We start from the raw sequence: 24,326 nt of genomic DNA on the forward strand, positions 1-24,326 counted from the left end.
CACATGCGGGCACTTGCGCTCCACACACACACACACACACACACGCACACATGCACTGCCAGCGACCGAGTGCGAAATGCACTCTGGGGGGCTTTAAACAAAAATGAAAATCGCTTGCATACATATGGGCGCTTACACACACACACCACACACACACACATCCTTTCTGCCTTGCACAAAAAGAACTTGACTACGTCGTCGTCGTCGTCGCCACTGTTGTTACAGTTGTTGTTGTTGTTGTTGCGTTGCTTCGACAATTTTAACGACCATAACTGGTTCTCACACCCCCCCACACACACATCACACACACTCACACACACACACACAAACCCTTGCTCGCATTTATTTTAAAATACGCGGCACTTCCGCCGCAAACGGCTCCCCTCCTCACCATTGATTCCCCATGCCCGGCACCCATCACCCATTTACACACACACACACTCGCACACACACACTTCTCTCACATCCTTTCAAGTGGCTCGCGCTCTTTTTATGGCCCGCTCGTTCGTTTCGCTGCAGCGCTGGGCCTTTATATGGAAATAATAACCAAATGTTTTCGCATGGACAGAAAGTCGTCGACTTTACCATTATGTTGACCAGGACCAGAGACACAGCTCTGGCAATCGTCCGGCTTGGCATAATGTTGATTTTCGTGGCGATTCCTTGCGGTGTGATTCCGGCATGTCCTTTTGGCAATATATTTTAAGCCGTTACCTTGCCGCGGTCACCTATATGGGGTTGCCAAGCCCCTCCCCCTACCGCACACCTGACTACTCCACCTTTTGCTGGGGTAAATCATTCACAGTTTGCGCGGGCCTAACATATGCATTTCGAATTGGTTTGAAAGTAAGCATTGTATCTTTTTAACAGATATAAAATATATCAATAGTAACAATAAAAGATAACTCTTTTAAAGATATTAGAAAAACTGACTTAAGTCTAAAGGCTCAAAGATTTAAGTTAAGAGTTGAGAAAGGGCAGTTTATATATATAATATAGCTTGAAGTTGATTAAAATTCTTAAAAATTGTTATAAAATAATTTAAAATCTGAAATATAAACGTCTTAAGTCACAAAGATCATTAGCGAAAAACTCGAACCAAAGCAAAGTATTGTGTATATATAATAAAGAGCTGTTCTTTCAGTTAAATTAAAGTCGAATTTAACATTTAGATATTTACGTAAGCTTTGCTTAGCTAACACAATCAATAGGTTCAATTGAAATGGAATTTGTTTTCGAACTAGTTGAGTTCCACAAAGCTAAACTAGCCCAAAATTAGAGTTATTCAAAGAAGTAATTGTAAAATCTGCTCAAGCGGCTGTCAAAGTTCATGTCAGTTAAACAAGCAACTGTAAAGGACTTGATTTTTACAGCATCCTGTCAAGTTGTGTTTAGAGTTGGCAACGCCGTCACGATTAGCTGGCAGCACTTTATTCACAGGGTGTTTCGTGCACCGAAATGTAACTCTTCAGCAACACCTGGTAAATGAGATTCCACCTGTGGCTCGCCCAATGACCACAAAAACACACATAAACGCAACATTTGCAACGCGCATCAAAAAAAAAAAAAAAAAAACAAGAGGAAGAAATTTATGAAAAATTCAATTTAATTGCACAATTACACATGTTCCACATTTCCATATTGTACGAGCTGCTCGAGTGCTGTTGTTGTGCTTGTTCTTGGCTGTTGTTTGTCGTGTTCTTGTGGTTTTTGTGGTTGTTGTTGCTGTTGTTGCTGTTGTTGTTGTTGTTGTTGTTGGTGCACCCCTTGCAATTACTTTTAAGGCAGTTGTTTTGGCAACGCCAACGACCCCCTCAAGACTGGCAGCAGCCATGCGAGCGCCATCGATCACGTGCGGCTTTGCCGGAGACTAACACACACACACACACACACACACACACACACACACACATACCAGCACACTCGCCAGAGTTTTTGAGCTATTGGCAACAGTTTTCTTTAGACTGAAAACCCGTAGCCAGGCACCAACAATAAAACACAAAACGTGTAAATAGAATTTTTGGCACGATGGCCGCCCGGGGAGTGCTTTAGCATAATCTGCATGAGTATGAGTACGAATATGAGTATGAGTGCAAGTATGAGTATGAGTTTGAGTGCTCAGTGCTCAGTGCTTAGCATTGGTGTGTCCGGCAAGTGCTCGCTGTCTAGGCATCGAGTACATTGAGCAGGGCAAACAATTTGGCGATTGGTGCGAGTGTATTGCAAATGAATTTCTTGTTTTTATGGCATACCCTGTACAAATATCGTATAGTGAGTGGGCATACCAAACGAAACACTTACGAATATTTTGGTGGTAGATTATGCTCAACTATGCAAGAGAAAAACTTAAGTTATCTCGGCATAAATTATATATTTTGTATACCCTGTATACCAGCGCTTGTAAGGGTATGCCAGGATATAGAATACATCACTTAACGTGTGGAATTGTTGAGGTCTTGAAAGCATTTAGAATACCCTTACCTTTATAATACCCCATACTCAACACAGATAAGATAAACTTTATACAGGGTATGCAGGGCCGTCATTTAAGTCTATTCTGATAACTTAAGGAACAAAATCATAGAAAATGCTATCCGAAAAATTAATATTTGGGTGTTTTTCTTAGTTGCATGCAGGGTATTGCCTAGTCGACTACTCTAAGCTTATTAATTTTGGTCAACAGCTTTTGTGCACAAATAATTGATTAGCTTTAATTACGTTATGTTTTTTCTTGCAGTTGGCGAAAAGGAGGATGAAAATGGCGGCGAGACAACAAAAACGCCCAAAGCCTCGGATTTGCTAGAGCCCAAAGAGGAGCTGCTGAGCGCCGACGAAGAGGAGGAGGAGGAAGATGAAGCAGACGCAGAGCCGAGTGGCGATGAGAACGAGCCTGAAAAGGAGCAGCAGCAGCAGGCGCGAGTGTCCAATGAATCACAGCAACAAAACTGGCAGCCAGCAGCCGATGTTGCTGCAACAAAAGCAGAAGCAGCAGCAGCAGCAGCTGCAGAAGAACTACAACGCCCTGGGGATGCGGCTGAGGCAACGTCTCTGAACGTTGCAGCCACGGGCAGCCATGCCGCCAATGGGCACTGCAAGTCGAGGAGCAGCGGTGCCGCAGCCATTGCCATTGCCACTGGTAAGTTTGACTTCAATTTGCATATTTTATTGCCTTTTGGCAAAAGATATATGCGATATGAACAGCTGCAGCACCAAAAAACCAGTGCTACAACTGCCCCCTACCCGCTGCCACCTACCCCTGTGCACCCCAACAACGTAACCATGCCCCAAAGAGACACACATCTTGCACATGGTCCGTGTCCAGCCCGTTGCCGCCCACGTTTCAAGTCCAAGTCATCGTCTTGGGCATGCCCCTTGAGGCATTGACATGTCCGGCTAATAACTCTCGACAGTCTCATAAATAGCAAATGTTAACTTGTTGTTGCTGCTGTTGCTGTTGGGTCTTTTACTGGCCAACAACTGTGGCTACGTGTGGCTCCACCAACTGCAGCTCCAGCTTCCAGGTTTTGGTCCATTGCTGTTTAAAAGAGCGCAACTAGCTTGTAAATTGGATAATGTTACAGTGAGCGCCATTAACAGGGTGTTCATTAATAATACTTTCTGACAAGAGATCGATAAATATAAACAAACTCTTTTAGATGACATTTAGGCACTCCAAATATTATCATCTTGATGGGGATGTGCTTGAAAAACTAGTTAATGAACATTTTATAATAGTTACTTCCGATTAATAATTAATTATTTTTAAATAATATCCATCGATCGAATTCTTTTTCTTATCTCACTATAATAATAAATATATTTTACTCATTTTAATGATACTTTTTCGATGGGTTTTAAAATTCTTTGTTTCATGAACTAAATGTTACTAAAAGTGTTTAATTTTTAATAGCGCAATATAATTGACCATTTATATATAATTATTATCGACCTTCAGAAGAGAAAAAAAATAGATAGAAATATATTGATAGAATGCTGAGGAAACTATCTGAGACGAAAGAAAAAACAAAATAAACCAAAAATATTTCAAAACAGAATCCAATGCATATCACAAATTACTGTCATATTAGAATTTTAAATAAAAATTCTTAAAAGTCGATAAATATTGCTTATTGAAGCACAAAGAAATATGTATCCGTAGTAGGGCAAGTGGTTCAGGCAATAAATGTTGCGCTGTAAAGTAGGCAACAGTTTTCTTTCATAACACGCGCTGCACCCGAATCACCCTGTATGAGCATGCCCATGCCAGCCGGCGCCGCAATGGAGGCTGTTACTGCTGCTGCTGCTGCTGCTGCTGCTGCTGCCGCTGCTGTCGGTGCATAAAGTTTGATGTGTCCATGCGGCATCATACGCGCGCACATTTACATACACATAGACACACACACGCACGCACAGCCAATACACGTGTGTGTTGTTGTTGTTTTTGATATTCCTGTGCGTCATTGGATTATGGCACTTGGGTGTGTAAAGTCATCGATTCAAAGCGCTGCTCGTTATGGTATGGCACTTGTTGTTGTTATTGTTTCTGATGTCGTTGTTGTTGTTGTAGTTGCTGCTGTTCGTGTTTTTGCTGTTGTTGCTGGTTCAGCCAACAATAATAGAGCAAGCGCCATGTTTAAATGGAGCACAATCCGATGACACACACACACACACAGACACACTGGCAAACTGCATGTGTGTGTGTGCGTGTGTGTATGCGTGTGTTTGTTCATTATTTGTTGCTCTTTTCTCTGTTGCCGCTGCCATTGCCGGGCACATATTCCCGCTGGACAGGCAGACAAGCCAAGCGGCGGCATAGAACATCATCATCAGGCTAGACCAAAGCGACAGGCTCTGCCACGCCCCCCACCCCTCCCTCTTCCGCAAACACACACACATTCACACACAGTCAGCCATTGGGAGCATGCAGCAGGCAGCTGGACGAGTGAGCCGTGGCATGTTGTACGTCTGGGTGCCGTTGTTGTTGCTTCTGCTGCTGCTGCTGCTGCTGCTGCTGCTGCTCTTCTTGTTGTTGCTGTTGTACCTGGGAGCTCAAGTTTTGCTTGTGGCTCTGGCCAAGTCGGTTTTAACCTCACTCTCGCACATAGGGCCCCACTAACGGCCCTATGGAGGGCCAAACTTTATCACCAATGCGCGCAGCTACACTCTCTATTCGCTCTCTCTCTCTCGCTTGACTCATTCTCCCCTTTTCTCTTTCTCTCTCTCTCTCACTGTCTCGCCTGCACGCTTTATATGTATGACAAGTACACTGCTGCAGTGCGTCCTCTGCTGCTGCCTGCGTCGCTTCGTTTACTGTCATTGTAGCCATGAAGCTGCCGCCTCCTCCGCCCCTTGGACAGCACGCCCCGCCGGCACTCTCACTTGTACTGCCAGTGCTCTCTAGTGTGTTGTATAATGTTCTAAAGGGAAATCGAGAGGCTGTGATAAGTTTGGGGGATCCGAAAATTGTCTTTCTGCCTCTGCAGCTGTTGTTGTTCTTGTTGTTGTTGTTGTTGTTGTTGCTGCCATGCGAAACCCGGCGAGAACGAATTGGCCCTTTTGTGCGCAACAACAACACGGCCCAAGTTGAGGCACCATCAGGCCCCAGCACAGTGACACCAACTTACTCAAGAATTGATATTTTATCATGTATAAAGCTAGGCAATTCATTCGACTCGCAAATATTAGACCAAGAAAAAACTACTTGACTAGACCATTCAAAATATAAAATGTCATAAGATGTTGCTTATTAATTTCTGATTGCACGCATATTTTAATTTATATATATATATTTTGCACCACTGTGCGCCAAAGTGTCACACACTCAGACTCAGACCCAGAAACATGTGGCATTCGCTATCCAAGGCTGTGGCTATAATATACTCTCTCACCCAGCTCGCTCTCTTTCTCTCATTCTCTGTCTGTCTCTGTCTGTGCTCGCTTCTGCTGTCTCTTTCATATGACATTAATATGAGTTTTGCTGCTTATAGATTATATTTGTGTAAAGTTTTATGTTGCAATATTTCGGTTGTGTGGCTGCACACTAAAACGATGGGCCTGCCCCGGTGGGTGGGAAGGGGTTGCAGGGAATAGAAGATGGTGTGGGGGGGGGGTCCTGTTTGACAGTTTGGCTACGTTTGGTGTGCAAGAGAGGACGACACATCCGTGGGGAGCAACCTGGGTGCGAATAAAAATTATACATTGCCATATAAGCAGCCGAGTCGAGTGGGAACAACAGTGACACAATGTGGCAGGGGGGGCGGGGCCGTAGGAGCTAACAGAGTGTGCGTGCCTGTGTGTGTGTGTGTGTGTGTGTAGCATGTTTATTGGTATGCTCATTGGGGAGCATCTTGAGACCGAGACCGAGACCGAGCCATCTTCTTGTTGCATAGCGAAGTTGCTCATTTTGCCATTATTATTCCGTTGTGTATTGGAAAAATGAAACAAAAGTGAGTTATCTACCTTTCACTACACCCCCACCCACCAACACACATACACATAGTCGCCTTGAGTGTGTGTAGTAAAATTATCAGGTGCAGAAAACCTTATATGAGCGGGTGGCACAGACCCGTTGGGAACGCACGAAAGGTGCGTAAAATTTTATGACAAAACTTCATTGCTTTCAGTGGCTTTGATTAGGGAATTGCATAGAGTCGGAATGTGTGTGTGTGAGTGTACGTGTGTGTGTGTGTGTGTGTGTGTGGCTTGATGTTGTCTGGAATTTTGACAAATGGTATGACAAACTTTTGATGGGTTCAAATAGCTGCGACCGGGCCATAGCAATATGCCATGCCACATATTGATTAATGATTATCTCGATTGTAAACATAGTCGACTGTGGCTTCAATTAATCGATAAATTGGTCACAGTTTGTTTGCGTCTGGCTAAAAGTGCAACGCCATGTGCAATTATTTATATATATTAAATTATTATTGATCTTAACGAATGTTTTTGGTTTATCAATTTTCCTAAGTGCCTTAAACGAAGCGATAACACGCACTTATCGATTGCCTGTAGTTAATCGATAACATGCAATTATCACTTGTCTTGCATATAGTTATCAGTTGCCTGTATTTAATTGATTGAAATGCCTGTAATTATTCGATAACTTACTAATAATAGTTATACAAATATGTGTAGGTTGTATTTAAAACGGAAGCATCCTAGTGCTTCTTGACCCTTTCAATCGATATATCGATACATGTCTGTCATCAGTTAAAGTTAAATTTAAAGTTAACGATTACGAAAAAACCCAATTCTAGCTGCTCTTGAGAGTCTAGAATAAGAGTTAACAATTTATATATGCATGCTTGCATATGTAAGATATTCTTGTAAATATCGATTGCTCGTCTATCGATTTTAATAATTCCGCTGCACATGCACGCCCAACTACGTTTCACTGCATAAGTCATTTATCGCCAGTTAATTGCATCAGAGACATGTGGAGACCGCCCGAAACCAATACCCAACCCCACCCCCAACCCCTGCTGCTGCCCCTTGGGCGACGAACATACTTATATCTCTATATAGTATATCATATCATTTCGTTTGGTATTTTATTTCATTCTTTTTATTTTTGTATATTTTGCTTGCAATAATTTTCAAACAGAGAAACACACAAAAAGCATTTGCGCAACAATTCTCCAGGGAGCGGGCAGGCGGGCTTGCGGGCGGGCGGGTGTATGGGAATAAGGCAAAGGAGCAGCGTCTGAGGCAAACGAATCGAATTAAGAGCGAGTCGCAGAGCGCCACGGTTGAGAGCGAGCGAGCGTCTGCTATATGCTAGCTGTGAAGCTCCAGCTGACTCCACTTCCCGGCCACCTATTTTACCCCTCCCCCATGTCGGCTTCTGCTCTGTGTCTTTGTACTCTCTCGCCCTGGGGAGAACTCAGTCGGCGGCCGCTTCAGCCGCTCCCTGGGGACGGTGCGCTGGCGCAGTGTGGACTCGAGGAGTCCGCGCGTTCACATTGCAGTGTCCAAGTGCCATACGTTGTTGTTGTTGTCGGACTGGTTGTGCGCTTGGCTCTGGGTCTGGCGCAGTAGCCGGACCTGGACCTGGACCTGGGTCGAGACCAGAATCTGGTCTTGGGCCTGAGCTACTGCTGCTTTGTTGTGGGCGTCGCTTTGGGAAATTTGTGCGAGTGTTCTGCGTGTTGCAGCCGCTTCAGCGGCAACAACTTGCATATGTGGGCGTGGCACGGCATAGGCAGGCACAGGCACAACAACAGCAGCAACATCAAAGCTCATCGTCTGCTTCATAAAAACGCGCGCCTCACCTAATGGCCGCAAGATGGCGCTGGCATCATATGCAAATTTCGTTCGATCTATGAGCCACACACACTACACACCACACACACACACACACACACAAACACACACACGCATAGCACAAGCTTCATTAACATGACGAGCGCGCAAGATGCGAGCCATAAAATTAGCCCAGGCGACTGTCGATGCTGATGAATGCAACCAAACAGGCACTCACACACACACAAACACATGCTCCTCTCCCCCTCTTAACACACACACACACACACACATGCACCGCCCTCTAGCCATCCATAAAAACGCAATGAGCGTCGGTGTGTGGTGTCGAAAAATTTGCAAAACTCAAAGCAACAATTCGACGAAAGCCAATTTTGCAGCAGGCCACAAAAAGAGACAGTGAAAAAGACAGAGAGAGAGAGAGAGAGAGAGAGAGAGAGGGCAAGCAAGAAAGACAAGCTATCTGCAAAATGACGACGTTTTAATACTCTAAAAATAATTCAGCAGCTGTGCAAAAGACCCAATTTTCATCATATTCTTCCTATGTCAGCTATATATTTATATAGTAGTAAGATGTTAATAACAATCATATATATTTGAAACATAGTAAATGTCGTAATTGATCTTTTTGGTATTTCTTTTTTTTTCATTTCATCCTAATATATTCAAAAACAAGATTATCATAAAAGTTAACAACTGACCGATCGTGCCTGTAGTTAGCTATATAGTAGGCGCTGTGTTTTTGCCGATTTTTCCAATATCAGCTATATATTGATATATAAGCGCAATAAGATTTTACCTATATAATTCAAACATTGCAAAGCTCGTAATTGAGACTTGTTTAAAATATCTTCAAATACCAAATAAAATGCTCTTAGAAAACATAAAAATATAAAAGATCGCATATTGAATCGATTGTTCCTATTGGAGCCTTATAATATAATACCAATAATATATACATGTCTCCGATTCTGCAAGAGACATTTCATACCAGAGTTAATAAAACCCAATGCAAGGGTATCAAAAAGGTGGGGAGGTTGGCAGCGCGTGTTAGAAAGCAGCTAAAGAAGACAACAAAGTGGGGCTACAGGGGGTTCAGTGGGGGCACAGGCCATACGGCTCCCCAAAGAGCGCATGTTGAATAATCATCAACATCGAGGCAAAAGCAGCACAGGGGGAAGAGAGAGAGAGAGAGAGAGAGAGAGGGGGAGGAGGGGTGGGCTGGGGTGGGCAGCGGCGACTGTCGTGTCAAAGTCGCCATTTGGCCGCGTCGCCCAGGCAAACGTTGCACTTGCGTTTTTGGCATGTAGCAAGTTGTCCGTGTGGCCGCCGCTAGATGGCGCTCGGCGCACGTGCAACATTCCACACACACTCGCACACACTCGCACACACTCGCAGAGAAATTCGTAAAATTTTGTTTCCGCTGATGAAGTATTCCCCAGTTGGAGGACAAGGATTATTGGACGTGTGGCAACGTTCACTGTCGCACCACTCCCCCCCCCCCCCCCCCCCCCCCCCCCCCCCCCTGTCACACTCTGCCAGCTTATGCGCGTATGCAAAGTGTGGCATAAAAGCACATCGTCAAAAGCGTCGCCATCGACGTCAACAACAACGTGGACATTGGCGCCATCAAAGAAATGGCTGAAGCCCTACATGTTCACGCTTAGAATGTTGCATGGTGTCACCCTGCTTTTGTTGTTGTTGTTGCTGCTGCCCGAAATTTCATTTTGTCATTAGAAACTAATAAAAACGCATCACGACAAGTAACCCAAAATTTGTGTGCCGTAGCTTATGCTGCCAGTTACATTTGGGTTCTAATTAGTTGATGGGTTTTATTTGAGCCCAAATTCGAGGCAAGGCACAGACGCATTGATTGGCTTTGATAGGGTCTTAAAGCAGGTGTCCAAGGGAGTTGGCTGGCTAAAAACTATAAAGCTAAAGATTTAAATGTATAAGAGAGTTGTTAACTTTTATGTGGGATAGTTAAGGGGCATTGGGTCCTTTATTGGGATGAATACAAAGTCTTTCATTGCGGGCTTTGAGAAGGAGGGAGGTGAAGGGCCAAAGGAAGTCAAAGGTTATATGAAAAAGTTGAGATGTGACTGACTGACTGACTGACTGACAGATTGATTGATTGATTGACTGGCTGACCGTACGAGCTTGGCTTTTACAAAGTAAAAACTAAGAAGGAGTTGGCCAAATTTCCGTTGCATAAGCGTACAATTTGCGACAAACAGCATGGCATTTCTTTTTAAATGAGTAAAAAGGGTATACTGGTTTCGTGCGAGTGTATGTAACAGGCAGATGGAAGCATCTCCGAGCCCATAAAGTAAAAAACTATTTGCACAGCATCCACAGCCGAGTCGATCTATCCATGCCCGTCTGTCTGCCCGTCTGCCCGTTCATTTGTCGTCTATCCTAGAAAATATAAGAGCAAGCGACTTGAAATTTGAAAAGTAGATGCCTGCACAGTCTGATAATCGATCATTTCCCCCCGTTTCCCAATTTCTACTCTCTACACTATCTCTCTTACTTGCTTATTTTAGAAGACATAACCCGCAAGACATAAGGAACACCAAGCCAAAGTCTAACAAATGCAGCAGATTAAAGCTTATGAGTTTGAATTTCAGACTAAGTTAAAGATTAGCGCACTCAGTAACAGTTGACTATCCGTTGGAATATTCTTAGATGAGCCCAGCTGAAGAACTTACACAGAATATATCAAGTATTGGCTATATTCAATGGGGTATAACAATGTCAAAGCTTTACACTTTGGTATTTCTTTAGGAATTTATATCACAAATATTCCCACCAAAACACCCAAGCATAAAATATGACAACTCAATGAATTTGCCAGCCAGACGTAGAGCTGCTGAGACATTGGTATTTACAGAAGCCACCCAGCCACCCCTTCTGACAAGTCCAGACAAAGACGCGTCAAACGTTGCGTATGAGTAATGCGAAGAAAATGTTGCGCCACGCATTCCACGCTGTTAACGCAGACAGGTTCAAGCGCCCGCCCTCCTTACATAGATAAGCCCCCCTCTAGGAGGCAGGCACAACACGTGCTTAGCCAAACAAATCAACTTGGCCAACAGCTGTTTTTGGCAAGAGAGATATTTGTGTGGCCAAAATCAAAACAAGTTGTGCTCTTCGCTGCGCTCAGCAGGACTCGCTGGCCAGGCGCCTGCGCCCAGCAAGGACACGCTCTTAAATGCTCTTAAGACAACACTTGGCCAGATTGTGGGGAGCAGGGTCTCAGTGTCGGAGCGGGTGGAGGAGGGGGGCAAGGCTTTGCTTGGGCATGGAATTATGGCACCCAGGGGCATAGCATAATCAAAATTCCTTGCAACTGGGGACGTGGCATGCAGCTAGCGGCTGTGGAACGTGCCGCAGTTCAAAGCTGCAGCAGCTGAACAAGAACAAGAACGACAACAACAACTGACCTTCCACTTCTTACAGGCCAGCACATGACAGAGGCAGCTGATGCAGACGAAGCCGACGAGGATATGGACGAGGATGCGGATGAGGATGAGCTGGCGGATGATTTGCTTAGCCTCAGCGGCGATGAGGACTACGACGATGACGAGGAGCTGCACAGTCTGGACAGTTTCTATTCCGGTAAGTCGACTTGTATTTTGTCACATATTGAATACCCCCTCACAGCCGCCCAGCCCAGCCAGCTAGCCCCCCTTTGCTGCTGTGCCCGCACTGCGTGTGCCTGTAGCTGAAACATAACCATTGAAATTGCCGTATGGGGTGTTATATGGCTGCCGGCGACGACACTCCTGGGTGCTCTACACCTGTGCCGCGGGTGTCGTTTTCATATGCTGCACAGCCGGGCAGCCTAACTACGTTTTAAAAACCCCAAACAGCAATCAACACCAAGTCGGAGTCGACTCGCAGTCGCAGGCGCCACAGCCACAGCCACAGCCACAGCCACAGCCACTGGGCACTGAGACACAGCCACAGCCACAGCCACAGTCAGAGCTAGAGCCACGGAGGGAGCCACTTCACTTTCACCACATACATCCTCGTTGCCGTTTACGAGCTGTCGAACAGATGGTGGGGCACGGGTCGCGGCGGCGGCGGCGACGTCGTCGGCACCGGCTGAGACAGCGACAGCATCAGTTTCATACATCCCGCTCCCCCCCCATCAGCCCATCCACACTTTTGACTCCTCCACAGCTTTTGCCACATTTCTCTCTAGTGCCATTTCGTGTGCTTTTTCTGTGTGTGTTCATTTGTTTCGTTTTGTGCTGTTGCCACTCCCCTTCGCCCATCCACCCTACCCCCCCAAACCCACGCCTTTTGCCAGCTTTTGCTCTCGCCTTGTGTTTTTGTTGTTCTTGTTGGTTTTCTTCATTTGTGTTTTTTTTTTTTGTGCTAGACTTCCTTGTGTTTTTTGTTTTTACTTGAACGTCGCGTCCTGCTGTCGACTGCCCATTTGCTATCCAATGCGAGCATTCACATTCATTCACACACACACACACACACACACAAACACACTCATCCAGACAGACACAACTTGGTTGACTACTTGGATAACTCGACTGAGTTGGCGTTGGTTTGATGCCTTCATCGGGTTTTTCTTATGCTTGCCTACACTGAAAAAAATAGCACAGTGGATACACTGTAAACAAAATAAAACCTAGGAATTTAGCTGAGAATGTGAAAATCAACATGAAGAAAATAAAAAAATATAAACAAGAAATTAAGCCAAATAAATAAATAACTGAGATAATACCAAAGATTGTAGTTAAATACAAAGGAATAAGTATTTATCTATACTTCAGCAGTTAAATAGGGTAGGTTGGTTTCGGTCTAATATGTGTAACAGGCAGAAGAAAGCATCTAAGAACAAATAAAGCCTCGAAGCTTATAAGAGCTACTTACTTAAGTTCTTGTATAGTATGTAAAGATTGGTAATGCTTAATTTGAATATTCTTCTAGAAAGGCTTGTCCAATTACTCAGATGTAGGCGAAAATTAATGCAAAAAATATTGGCACAAAATTGTGATCATAATAATAAGTAAATAATAGCAGCTGTCTCTTAACCTATATCACTCTCTTCTACTTTTATATTTCCATTTTGATTTCCGGCATTGGCATTTCCAATTAAACTTTCTAACTTTCTCCCAGACATATTCGACTCTAACAAGCAGCAGCAATTTCTCACAGTGTACACACTTAGTTAACCTACCGCAGCACTCAACACTTGGCCAGTCTGCCCCCCGGCACGGCCCACAAGTGGAGACTACCTTCTGTTGGCTGTGGCCAGCTTGATATCCTTGGCCAGCGACGAAGCTGAGGCACTTGTGTGTGGTTGGCTTCATGGAAATCTCTATGGCACGATGGTTCCATGGCTATTTGGCTACAATTTTGAAACGTTTTACGGCTTGCGATGTGATTTGAAGATGGAAGATTGCGCTGGGAAATTTGTGTATCTCGACTGCAGCAGCTGCAGCGCCTAAATGTATGCAATGAAATGCAATTAGTTGCAGACACGACGAGACGCGCTTGCCCACAGATTATTGTGGCTTATTTCCTTGAGCCCGACTCCATCTCACTTTCTAAATAGAAAGTTTACCCAAGTCATTTCATTTGTTTGCCTTTGCCTTGGACTTCCGGGCGGACGCAGAGCCTTGTCCTTTTGATTTATTAATAGCACGTGCACGAGCCAGGAAGTAGTTGCTCGAGTTTTGTGTCTCTTTTAAAAACTGACAAGCCCAGCCCTTGCCAGCTCCAAGACATGCTCTATGCAAATAGTTAGCTAGTTAGTTCCGTTTCAAGTTTCCTTTTGATGCGACGCAATTAATTACACATTTGTCTTACAAGACAAACATGGCACAACAAAAAGTGCAAAAAGCAAACGCCTCACATGTCCACAACTAAGACCATAAATAATTGCTGTTTGTCTCCGAAAAAATAAAAGGGGTTTCGCATTTCTGTGTATAGCGTGTGGACCAGTTATACCCCTTATGCATGACATGCAGCGGAAGGGGTAGCAACAGAGTTAAGTAAATGTTTGTGGTAGACTTAATATGAGAAATTTACAATTAGCAGCAACTAAAAAGACAAGACAGCAGCTCACTAGACGAATTACAGGGTATTTTGTGTACATAGCATATTTTTGTTAGGGACTTTCAATTGAGAGAAACCGCTTTTGGCGAAGTTTAAAATAACTATCATCTAGGTAGAGGGTATCTCTTAGTCGTTTACAGACAAGTTTTAGAAGGGTATATCTTAGACGTGTTGATTAAACAACCAAATAAGCTAACCAATGACCTTGCAAACCTTAAAATTATTTACAGGGTATCTACTAGTCGAGCTGTGGGAGCTATTTATACATTCATATTTGGTTATGCACGTGTCTAAACTTGAAGTGCCTATTAAAAACGAAAAAGTTTAGCTTAGAGCTGTGTACAGGGTATCTGGCAGTCGTTCACTCACACTATGTTAAAGTATGCCTTACATATTTTTGGATCTACACATTTGCACTTAAAATGCCAATACTCACATTGGATTCCTTGGAGCAGTATAAAGGGTATCTGGCAGTCGTTCTCTCTATGTTTAAGCATTCCTAACCATTTAAGGAATAGAAGAATTGGGATTAAAGTGCCAATTCTCATAGTGGATACTTTACATCTCAGTACAGGGTATCTGCCAGTTGTTCACTCTTTTTTAAAAGCATTCCTAATTATTTTTGGAGCTGAAGATTTGTGCTTAAAGTGCCAATTCTCACAGTAGCCGCAGCTTGTTAAGCTGAGCTCCGTTGCTTTCTCAAGAAATGAACGCAAATTGCTTTAGATCCGAATCTCTGGTGGAAAACTGGTCACTAAAGCAGTTTGCAGTAGATGACATGGTACAGTTTAATGAACCATTCTCAGTGTCAGTGTGTGTGTGTGTGTGCGTGTGTGGGGCTGACACTGAAAAGGGCCGAGATCACGTTTAAGTAAAGATCTCGAGCAAACAAAAAATGCCGCTTTAAGACACGCATTTAATTGGGTCAACACGCATCAAATGTGTCTCATAGTCAAGCGTTTTATCTATAGAAACTCCCCCCCATCAGGCTCTTACGCTCGTATAGCCCATAAATTATAACTGCCCGAAACAACAAGTTAAAAACTAAACGCAACTTTGCAATCTCAGGTGTACAAACGCCTTGGCACCAAAGCTAAACAAGTGCAAGAAAAAAAACACGCAAAAGTTCTTCCAAACAGGCCAGTGTTGAGCAGGACTTGAGGTTTGGCGCAGGGTTGTAGCTGCACTTGGCACCCTGTCAGTTGCAGCAATAGCTACTTACTTTTTACCAATTTTATACACCCTGTACAAATTAAAATTTGATAAACGAGGGTATATTGATATGGTGTAATGGAAAGTTCTTCAGTTCCTGATCAGCCATATCTATCTGTGCGTCTATGTAGGCGCGTCTATATCATTATACAGTAAGCAACATTTTTAATACTAGAAAGAGACGCCTAAAATCATTTAATATCGATATTTAGCTTTAGTTTTTTGAGCATATTTCAGCGATTGTAAGAGTTCGGTGCTATAAATTGGAACTTTTAAATTCTAGAAAGTATTCAAAAACTCTCCTAACTTTCAAAATCATATATAAGTATCAAGTAATATGTATCTATATAACAACAATGCTTGGTATGTAGACACACTCAAATGTCATGTGAAAGTGCCGAAAATTTTACCATGATCAGAGCATAAATACCACAGTTATTTAGGAATATAATATTTGATATTAGCTACAGTTCTTAACAGGATATCTTGCAGGATATCTTCCACTTGGCAGGCACGCTCGTTTTACTTTGTTAGCTGAAGTTTAACTTGCAGCAAACAGACGCTGGACGCGCGCGAGTGCGTTGTCTGTTTCCCGCGAGTCCTGCCAAAAGGCTGCCTGACCATGTCCTGGGAATTGCGCCAAAAAGGACTCAAGCAAAAGTTATGACAAGCCCAACGTTTTGTTTTCCGCTGGCTGTTGCCACCTTGTGCATGATTTATGTGCGTTAGGTGTTGCCTGGCCAAGTTTTCACAAAAAAAAAAAAAAAAATAAATAAGAAGAAAACTCCCAGGAGCAGGTCAGACCGGGCGAGGGGGCGGCTGCTGGCCAGGCAAGGCAACTTCTATATATATATATATGTATATATTATTTTTTCGCGCAAGACGTTTTCATTTCGCATAAAAGTCTGCGAACGTTTTACGACACAGACATACCAGCACACACACACACATTGCTTCACGCCATGCCAATTGGTTTGGTACAACCCCCCCCCCCCTCTCCTCAACGCCTCCCGCCCCCATTTGGTGGCTCCCATGTGCATACTTTTGGTGCCACTTTCGCCGTTGCTTGTCTTATGCGACTCCAAGGCACAATTTCGCGTGCCGCCAGCTCCCGGGGGAAACACAACGCACTCCACATCCGAGACCCACTCTCGTCTACCGCCCAATAAACAATTCTCCACATTTGCGTAGCGCGCTGCTTGTAAGATAAATTCTTGGTAATTTAAATGAAATACACGTTGAAATGTTGCCGCATGCGAGTGGCTCTTGCATTTCCTTGGCCTTAAAGGATTTAATTTGGATGTATTGTTATGGAGTTTTCCTCCACACCGTTTTCCTGCATAAATCTTACGAATGTTTCTACATTATTAAGGCTGTCGGTGGTTGCTGCTTACGTGTGGTTACGTGTGGTTCTTGGTGGTGGCTTAGCCGCTACTCAGCGCAAATGATTGCAATTGCTTGCGGGCCGAAAGAGTGCTATACTGTGCTTTGCATATGCTTGATTGAACAGATAGACTATGAGGAAATGGGTATTATGAAAGTTAAAAGTGCAACGGAAAAGCCACAACAAACTAAACTTTAATCAATTGATTCCTACTTGCCATCAAATTAGTTTCACTTTTGAGTTCTTTTCTTAACTTGCATTTTTTTCCATTTAAGTCCTTCGCTTTTTGCTTTTGGAAACTTCAATGATCAATACATTATACACCATATCCTTGATTTAGACTTAAACTACTCCTTGTGCATCTGCGTAGCGAATTTATTGGAAATGTTTGATAATTTGCTCCATTTCCTAATCGATATTTATCGCTATTGACAGCTTATATGAGCTTGAGACACAGATTCAGACTATTTCACTTTTTGTATGGGTAAAAAAACAAGAAAATGTTACCCATATTTGAGAAAATCGGCTTTATAAGCAAACATAATTTCCGAAAATAATTATAATAATAACAATAATAAAATATTTTGAAATTTAGAAAATAAGTCATTTTATGGCAATTTTCTTTAAATGCAGGAAACATGTTGTTGTTGCATTTAGCTCTGTTTTCTTTCAAAACTTGGGTTTTGGTATTTACACACATTTAAATGTTATGTTTAGGGTCTGAAAATTTCTTAAAATTCGGACGAGAAACATCGAAGTTAATGAAGAAAGCGTGTTCCATAGTATGGGACTGAGAAAATAAGAAGTAGAGGCTTGTATGCATAGAAGAAGAGCCAAAATGTTCAGGATATTCCCTAGTTCCACACTCAATAGTTTCTATATATCTCTACATTTGTAAGGTACAATATGGGCTCTTTTGATTATAGTTTGAAGAGTTTTCCTTAAGTATTTCTTTAAGGTCATATAATGGTATATCTATCCTTTTGGGATGGCTCGCGCCCATATGATATCATAATCTAACATGAATAGTTTTATTTACCTTAAGGTATTTCGCGACCATTTCTTTTTTATGCCCATAGTTTCTGTGCATAGGAAATGGAATTGAAATGTGTCGCAAATGTCCTAAACTAAGCCTCCATTCAATAATATTTGCTTATTATAGTTGGTGCCTTCTGCTTATTAGTTAAATGCCAACGAACTGCCGTCGAAATGATGGTAATAAAATGATTTTATGTTTATTATCCAACATCAAGAACCGTGCGGCGGGCATCGTAAACCCAATTTCGCCAGAGAGCGCGCGAGCCGAGACCAAAAGACCCGAGACCCGAGACCCGATGAATTGTCTCGACCCCTTTTTAGTGGGCTGTTCCGTTAAGTTAGACAGCGGCACTTGAGAGTTCTAGTTTCCGGGGGTTTTGCGAGACTGTTTGAAGAAGAAGTGCAGATAGTAATCGGCAACCGGAATCGCCGCACACAAAGCCCAACGGATGTGGCAATCGGACATGTTAATCTGTTTGCAGTCAGAAGAGCTCAAGATTTTTGTTTTTTTTCGGGCTTGGAGGGGGCAAGCAAACGCAATGCATTTCAATTACGAGTGGCTCAGTATTCCAGTTCCCAGTTACGAGTCGCTCTTTATGGCTGCTGGCACGCGTGCGACTGTGTGGTCAAGTAGCAGCGGCAGCTGCCACCGCTTGTGGCACACACACACACACACACACACACACACACACACACAGAGAAGGTTGGCCCACTCGCAAGCAGAAGCTTGCAGCAGCACGTGCCAGCTGTGGTCGAAGCTTCACTTTGCGGTTGGCAGGTGCGAAAGTCAATTATGGACAAGTCAGTCAAGCTGAAATCACAAAAAAAAAAAAAAACAAAAATCTAAATACCCTTTTCAAACGCTTGAAAAGGGCGAGGCTTCAAGGCGGGCGTAAACGCTTGCCACCGCAGGACGCACCCGACACGTCGCCAGGCGCATCATTAAGGTCGACAGTCGATCAAGATTGCCACGTGAAAAAATAAAAGCGATCAATGAACTGAACTGCAGATGAGCCGAGCTGGTTTTACCTGAGCCCAAATTGTCGCTGATTGATTTGTGTCAGCGCCTGCAGCCAGACACAGGTCGCGATGCCTGCTCCTTGATTTCCAGCTCTGCACATCATTTTTCATTGAGAGAGTTTTACGCAATTTGACATTGAGCATACCCGATTGCAACCAATTAGAGGATCATCATTATGTGCCCCGATGACTTGACAAAATATCTTTCGTTCTCTCAATTTTCTGGCCTCTAAAGTGCGCACCGATATCTGATTTTCGAGCTCCTATAATTATTGTTTTGGTTTGTCTATAAATTGACTTTTTCAATGTTTTGAAAGGCTTCGCAGTTGGGTTCCACAGTGACAGTGGCGCCCACATAATTGGTCTGGCCTATAGAAAAGGTGAATCCGTTTGTCTTGTAGGAAAGTTTGTGCTCTATTGCATAGACTATACAAGGATTTGGAGTTGTAGTCTGTCGTAGAGAGCGACAAACATATGAAACGGTCACTAAAATATCAAAAATTGAACTTGAAGACTTTGAGAGCTCTGAAAAGCAAGTAGAAGAATATGAGTTGGAAGGTGATCAAAAAATTCGGCTCTTTAAGAGCCTCTTTTTAAAAGATGGCACGTTAATTTATACGCAAACCGAATTATCATAATTATTAACATTAAAGTAGAGAATTCTTCAGTTTTAGACAATTGCCAAAAAAATACATTTTTCAGATTTATACATTATGGGGAAACAATTTCTAAAATGTATTCATTTTATTGAAATTTTCTAAAATTCTGCAAAAAATGTTTTAACTGTATTTAGATAAAAAAAGAATGTCGCTAATAGTAATTATTTTATATCAAATGACTTAATATGATTTAAATGTTCATATTATATCAAAACACAAGCCACAATTTTTTTTTGTCAAAAAACAACAAAAAAACTCCAACCCGACTGAACCTTTTTTTTTTGGAATTTTTTTTGGGCCAGTTAAAAAGGAGCAAAGCCTCTAATTAAATGTGGTCTTAAGCGCCTGATTAATTGTGCAGTTAAAAATGAGCTCAGAGTATGAGATTGAAATCTGTGGAGACACACACACACACACGCACAGAGAGAGAGAGAAAGAGAGAGAGGCACACACACCCGCACACACGTGCATTAATTTATGTACACGGGCAGCGAGATCCGAGAGCCTTGGACCTTGTCGGGTTTGAGCTGTCAGAACATCAAAGTGACAATTTGAGTGACTTTTGCTGCAAATGGCAATAGAAATGGCTAATTTAAAATGCGCTGCTCGCTGCTCGCTGCTAACGTGAGTGGCAACAAAAGGACACTTGCGCCGAAGGACAATGGCTGACAGGTTTGCTGATGTGCACCCCCCGTCGACCGAACTAACGAACTGCCCACCCACACACACACACACACACACACACACACACACACACACACACACACACACACACCCACACACACACACACCTAACGCCCACTCATCGCATGTGCTGTGCTTATTTTTATAATTTATCTATTATGCATGAGGGCGCCAGGCCAGCAGCGACGGGTCAGCCCAAAAACCCTTTTGCCTGTCAGCAGCCAAAAACACATGACACATGAGCCATGCAGCAAGAGCTGCCTTCCAGGGGGTTAAACATGCCCCGCTTCCCCCTTTCCCAGCACTCCCCGGCTCATGCGTTCGCTGACCAACAAATCTCAGTCAAAGTCAAAGTTTTTGGCGTCACATTAGCCGCGCATTAAAAATGCACAGAAATCAAGAGTTAGAATGTGCCCACAAGAGCCGGAGAGTAGGCGAGCAGGCAGATACCCTGTAATTGCAAGCCAAACTCTGGTAAAGCCTTTTAAATTGTGCAGCTTCTTCCCTATGAAAAAAATTGTGTTCTTAAAGCTCTCAAAGCTCTTCTTAAACAAATTTATCTTAAACATTAAAACAAACACATAACAAATAGAGTTCAATAACATAACAAGACAAAATTATAAATATAAAATAATAAATATAATAAAAAAAATAAGTAATATAAAAACAAAATGAGACCCAATATTTCTATATTATATTAACATAATCGAGTAATTTGAAAAAAATAAAATATTAAATTTTAGATAAAAAAGTGCGCTGCCACATCTTTTTTAGTCGAATATAACTTCCCACTCAAAAAAGCTAGAAAATAAAACGGTTTACATCAGACTTTAAGCAATCAAGTGGACCAACCAGCATACCCGGCTGCAACTCCAATGACAGGGTATTCAAAAAGGGCCACAAACTAAGGCTCATCACAGCCGAGGCGCATTTACCTGGTCACCCTTTCACCCACCGAGCCAAGCCCACAAGCCCCCTCCCCCACCGAAAAAAATACACACACCAAAGACCAAACCCACCGCCACGACAAAACCTTGGGCTCGTGCCCATCGTTGTCGTTGTCGTGGTCGTGGTCGTGGCCTCTACCAGCGCCTGTCACAAAACTGTCAGTCAAACGTAATTAACATAGAGACAAAAGCAACCAAAGAGCCAAAAATCCCAACTCAACGGCAAAACTTTTGCATTTTGAAGCTGCAAGTGGATATTTTCAACAGGCGCTCACAAATTGTTCTGTACACATTTTTGTACACTAAAAAACGCTTAGCTACAAGATTTTCAATTGTTCGAGCAATTAACGTAACAAATTTCTAAAATTTTCTTCTTACAAATTAAAGTAAAGCGTGTGAGCAAACTTGGGTCTCGACAGGGGAGGAAACCGGCAAAGTTATTTCTGCTCGTTGTTTTGACATTTTTCACAAGTTTTGTTTCGAGGCAGGAAACATTAAAAATTGAAGGCGCCAAATTAAGCTTAATTGGTTTTAAGATCCAGTTTCTAGCGGATTGATGGGCTGTACATCATTATTTAATGAAGTTTTTCGTGGTTTGAAATATTGAAAAGTTTGTGGAAGAGTTCGGTTTTTAGGCATTTTTAATTGATGTTCGACTGAGAAAAGATAAAGGGACTGATTTTTTGTGTTTTTTCCTTGTTAACCAAAGCCAGCTTGTCAAGTTGTATATCAAAAATTTTTCGAAATATAGTAGAAATATTTGAATAGAATTAAGGCATGGCAAATCTGGAAGATATGAATCCTTGATTTAACTTTCCTAGATACTTATTCCATTAAATGCAATCTAGAATCTAGTCTAATCTAAATAAGAATCTAGTCTATTTTTAAGCTCAATCTGTATATCAATTTATATCTCAACTTTAAAAAATGCCAATTATCAACTAATTTTTTTTTTAATATAAACTAATTGAAAAGTTCTACGACAAAGTGATTTCAATAAATTAAAATCCCGAACCTCCAGCTAAATAAATATTTCCAAAATGAAAACCAACAATAAATTGTTGTAATATTCAAAATCTACTTAATAGTACCTAATTTATATATTAACTGTTAAAATAGAACTATTAAATTTTGTTTGGCTCACAAGCAATTCCAAGCTAGACCGCTCCTAACCTCAAACCAAAGACTCAAACGACAAACTCGCGCAAACGCAAACATAACAGCAAAAACAACAACAACAACAACAAGTGCTCAACACATAACCGCAATTAGCGCAGCTTTCGCTACAATTAAAACAAAAACAAATCCCGAAATCGACAGCGCTGTCAATAAATGAGGCGAACAGAAACCAAAGAAGAAGCAGAAAAAAAAAGAGCAACAGCCAGAGAGTTGCCCAACGGCGGCAGAGTAAATAAGCGAGCGAGCAGCGCGCGTATATGGCTAGCTATCTCGCTCACGGCAGCGACGCATGCGTTGGCAGCGCGACGAACGAACGCCATTGGCTGGCCGGCGACCAATTGCAAATGCGAAGCGCCGCCAGTGAGCATATAAAAAACGGTACACAACAACAACAACAACAATAAAAGCTGCTAATGTGTAAAGTGATTTTTTAATTGCTTTAATAGTTTTTGTTTAAGCGAGCGGCAGTAGGAAAGGTGGGCGGCGGCCTAAGGAGGGTGTGTGTGGGTCTGCTGTTGAGTGCTGCTGACAAGCAGAAGAAAAAAAAACAACAACAACAATAGCTTTGATGCTGCTGCACTTTTGGAGCTTTATTGTTGTTGTTGTGGCTGCTGCTGCTGATGTTGCATGCATAATTAATTTGGCTTTTAGTGGCATGCAGCCTGCTGCATGACTGCAGCCTGTGGTGGCACAGGCTCTGCTGACTTTTTTGCAGCTGCTTTTGTCCTTGTTGCTGTCCTTTGTTGGCCACAATTTGCCATATTGACGGGCGACATTTGCCGTCTTTTAGCGCTAATGGCTTAAACGTGTTCGCTGGCTTTTTGGCCTTTTCAGCCATTTGGACGTTATTTTTTTTTTTTTTTGCGTTTTTTATCATTTTGTGTCAATTTTATTCAATTTTTGTTTGCCGCAGTCGCAGATTTATTGACAGCATTTGCGATGTGTTTATTCTATGTAGAAATAAATGTACTTACAAATGGAACAGAATTGAAAGGCTACACGAGGGGGGGAGGGTTATTTTACAGCAGCACTTGGCTAATGTATTGTGTCACTCGCATAGCTAAAAATAAATGCAAATTTCTTTTGTGTGTGCTAATCTGAAATTATTTGAAGTCACAGCAAAATATTAAGAACATATATTCAATTTAAATGGTCTTTAAATTAACTAATTAGTTAATGAAATGGATAATACATATATTTTCTGAATTGTTTTGGCTTTGCCAAAAAATCTCTGTGTCTGAAGAAGAGAAGTCCATCTGTCTACTTAAAAACGAACTTAATCAAAGCTTAAAACTTGGCATACATTCGACATTTTCTTGGAGTGTACCAGTTCGAATGCGTATACCCTACCCATAGCTGGCAAGGGACCTATTGCTGGAACAAGGATTTTGTATATCATGTGTCGCAGGTGAGCCCTGCGTCCCAATAAAGCTATAGGCAGCACATCTTCGATTTGTTGGGAAGGGTATTCAATCTTCGGCACTTTCTTTCTTTAAATAACAAACGGGACATCTTATTTAGATTATTTGTCAGACAAATTACAGCTGAAAAAGGTTTGGGCTTAGGTCTTATAAGTAAGCTCAAGAAGTCATCAACGGGCCTCAGCTTATAAGTTATTTAGTAGTTCGACTTAAATACATTCAGCAAATCCTCTTAAAACAAAGCACGCTTTAACTGAATAAAAAATCGTTGTGTAGTCAAACTTTTTACCTGCCCAGATCAGGCACAAAGGCCAACCCAAACGCAAATAGAAATCAAGTGAAAAAAAAAGAACAACAGTAAAAAGCAAAACTTTCCAAAAGCTTCACATCAACACCTGACATTTTGGCTAATTTGCATATTTCTTGCCTTCTTTGT

The 24,326-nt window shown here is 42.4% G+C and overlaps 1 long non-coding RNA gene across 1 annotated transcript in view; it reads right to left on the reverse strand.

Moving 5' to 3' along the window:
• Nucleotides 1-24,326, reverse strand: part of LOC138911372 (uncharacterized) — a 51,409-nt gene that overhangs the window by 6,685 nt on the left and 20,398 nt on the right. The gene's annotated exons all lie outside the window — the stretch shown is intronic.

This window comes from Drosophila virilis, chromosome 5 (assembly GCF_030788295.1).
Source record: "Drosophila virilis strain 15010-1051.87 chromosome 5, Dvir_AGI_RSII-ME, whole genome shotgun sequence".
Lineage (NCBI taxonomy): Eukaryota > Metazoa > Arthropoda > Insecta > Diptera > Drosophilidae > Drosophila > Drosophila virilis.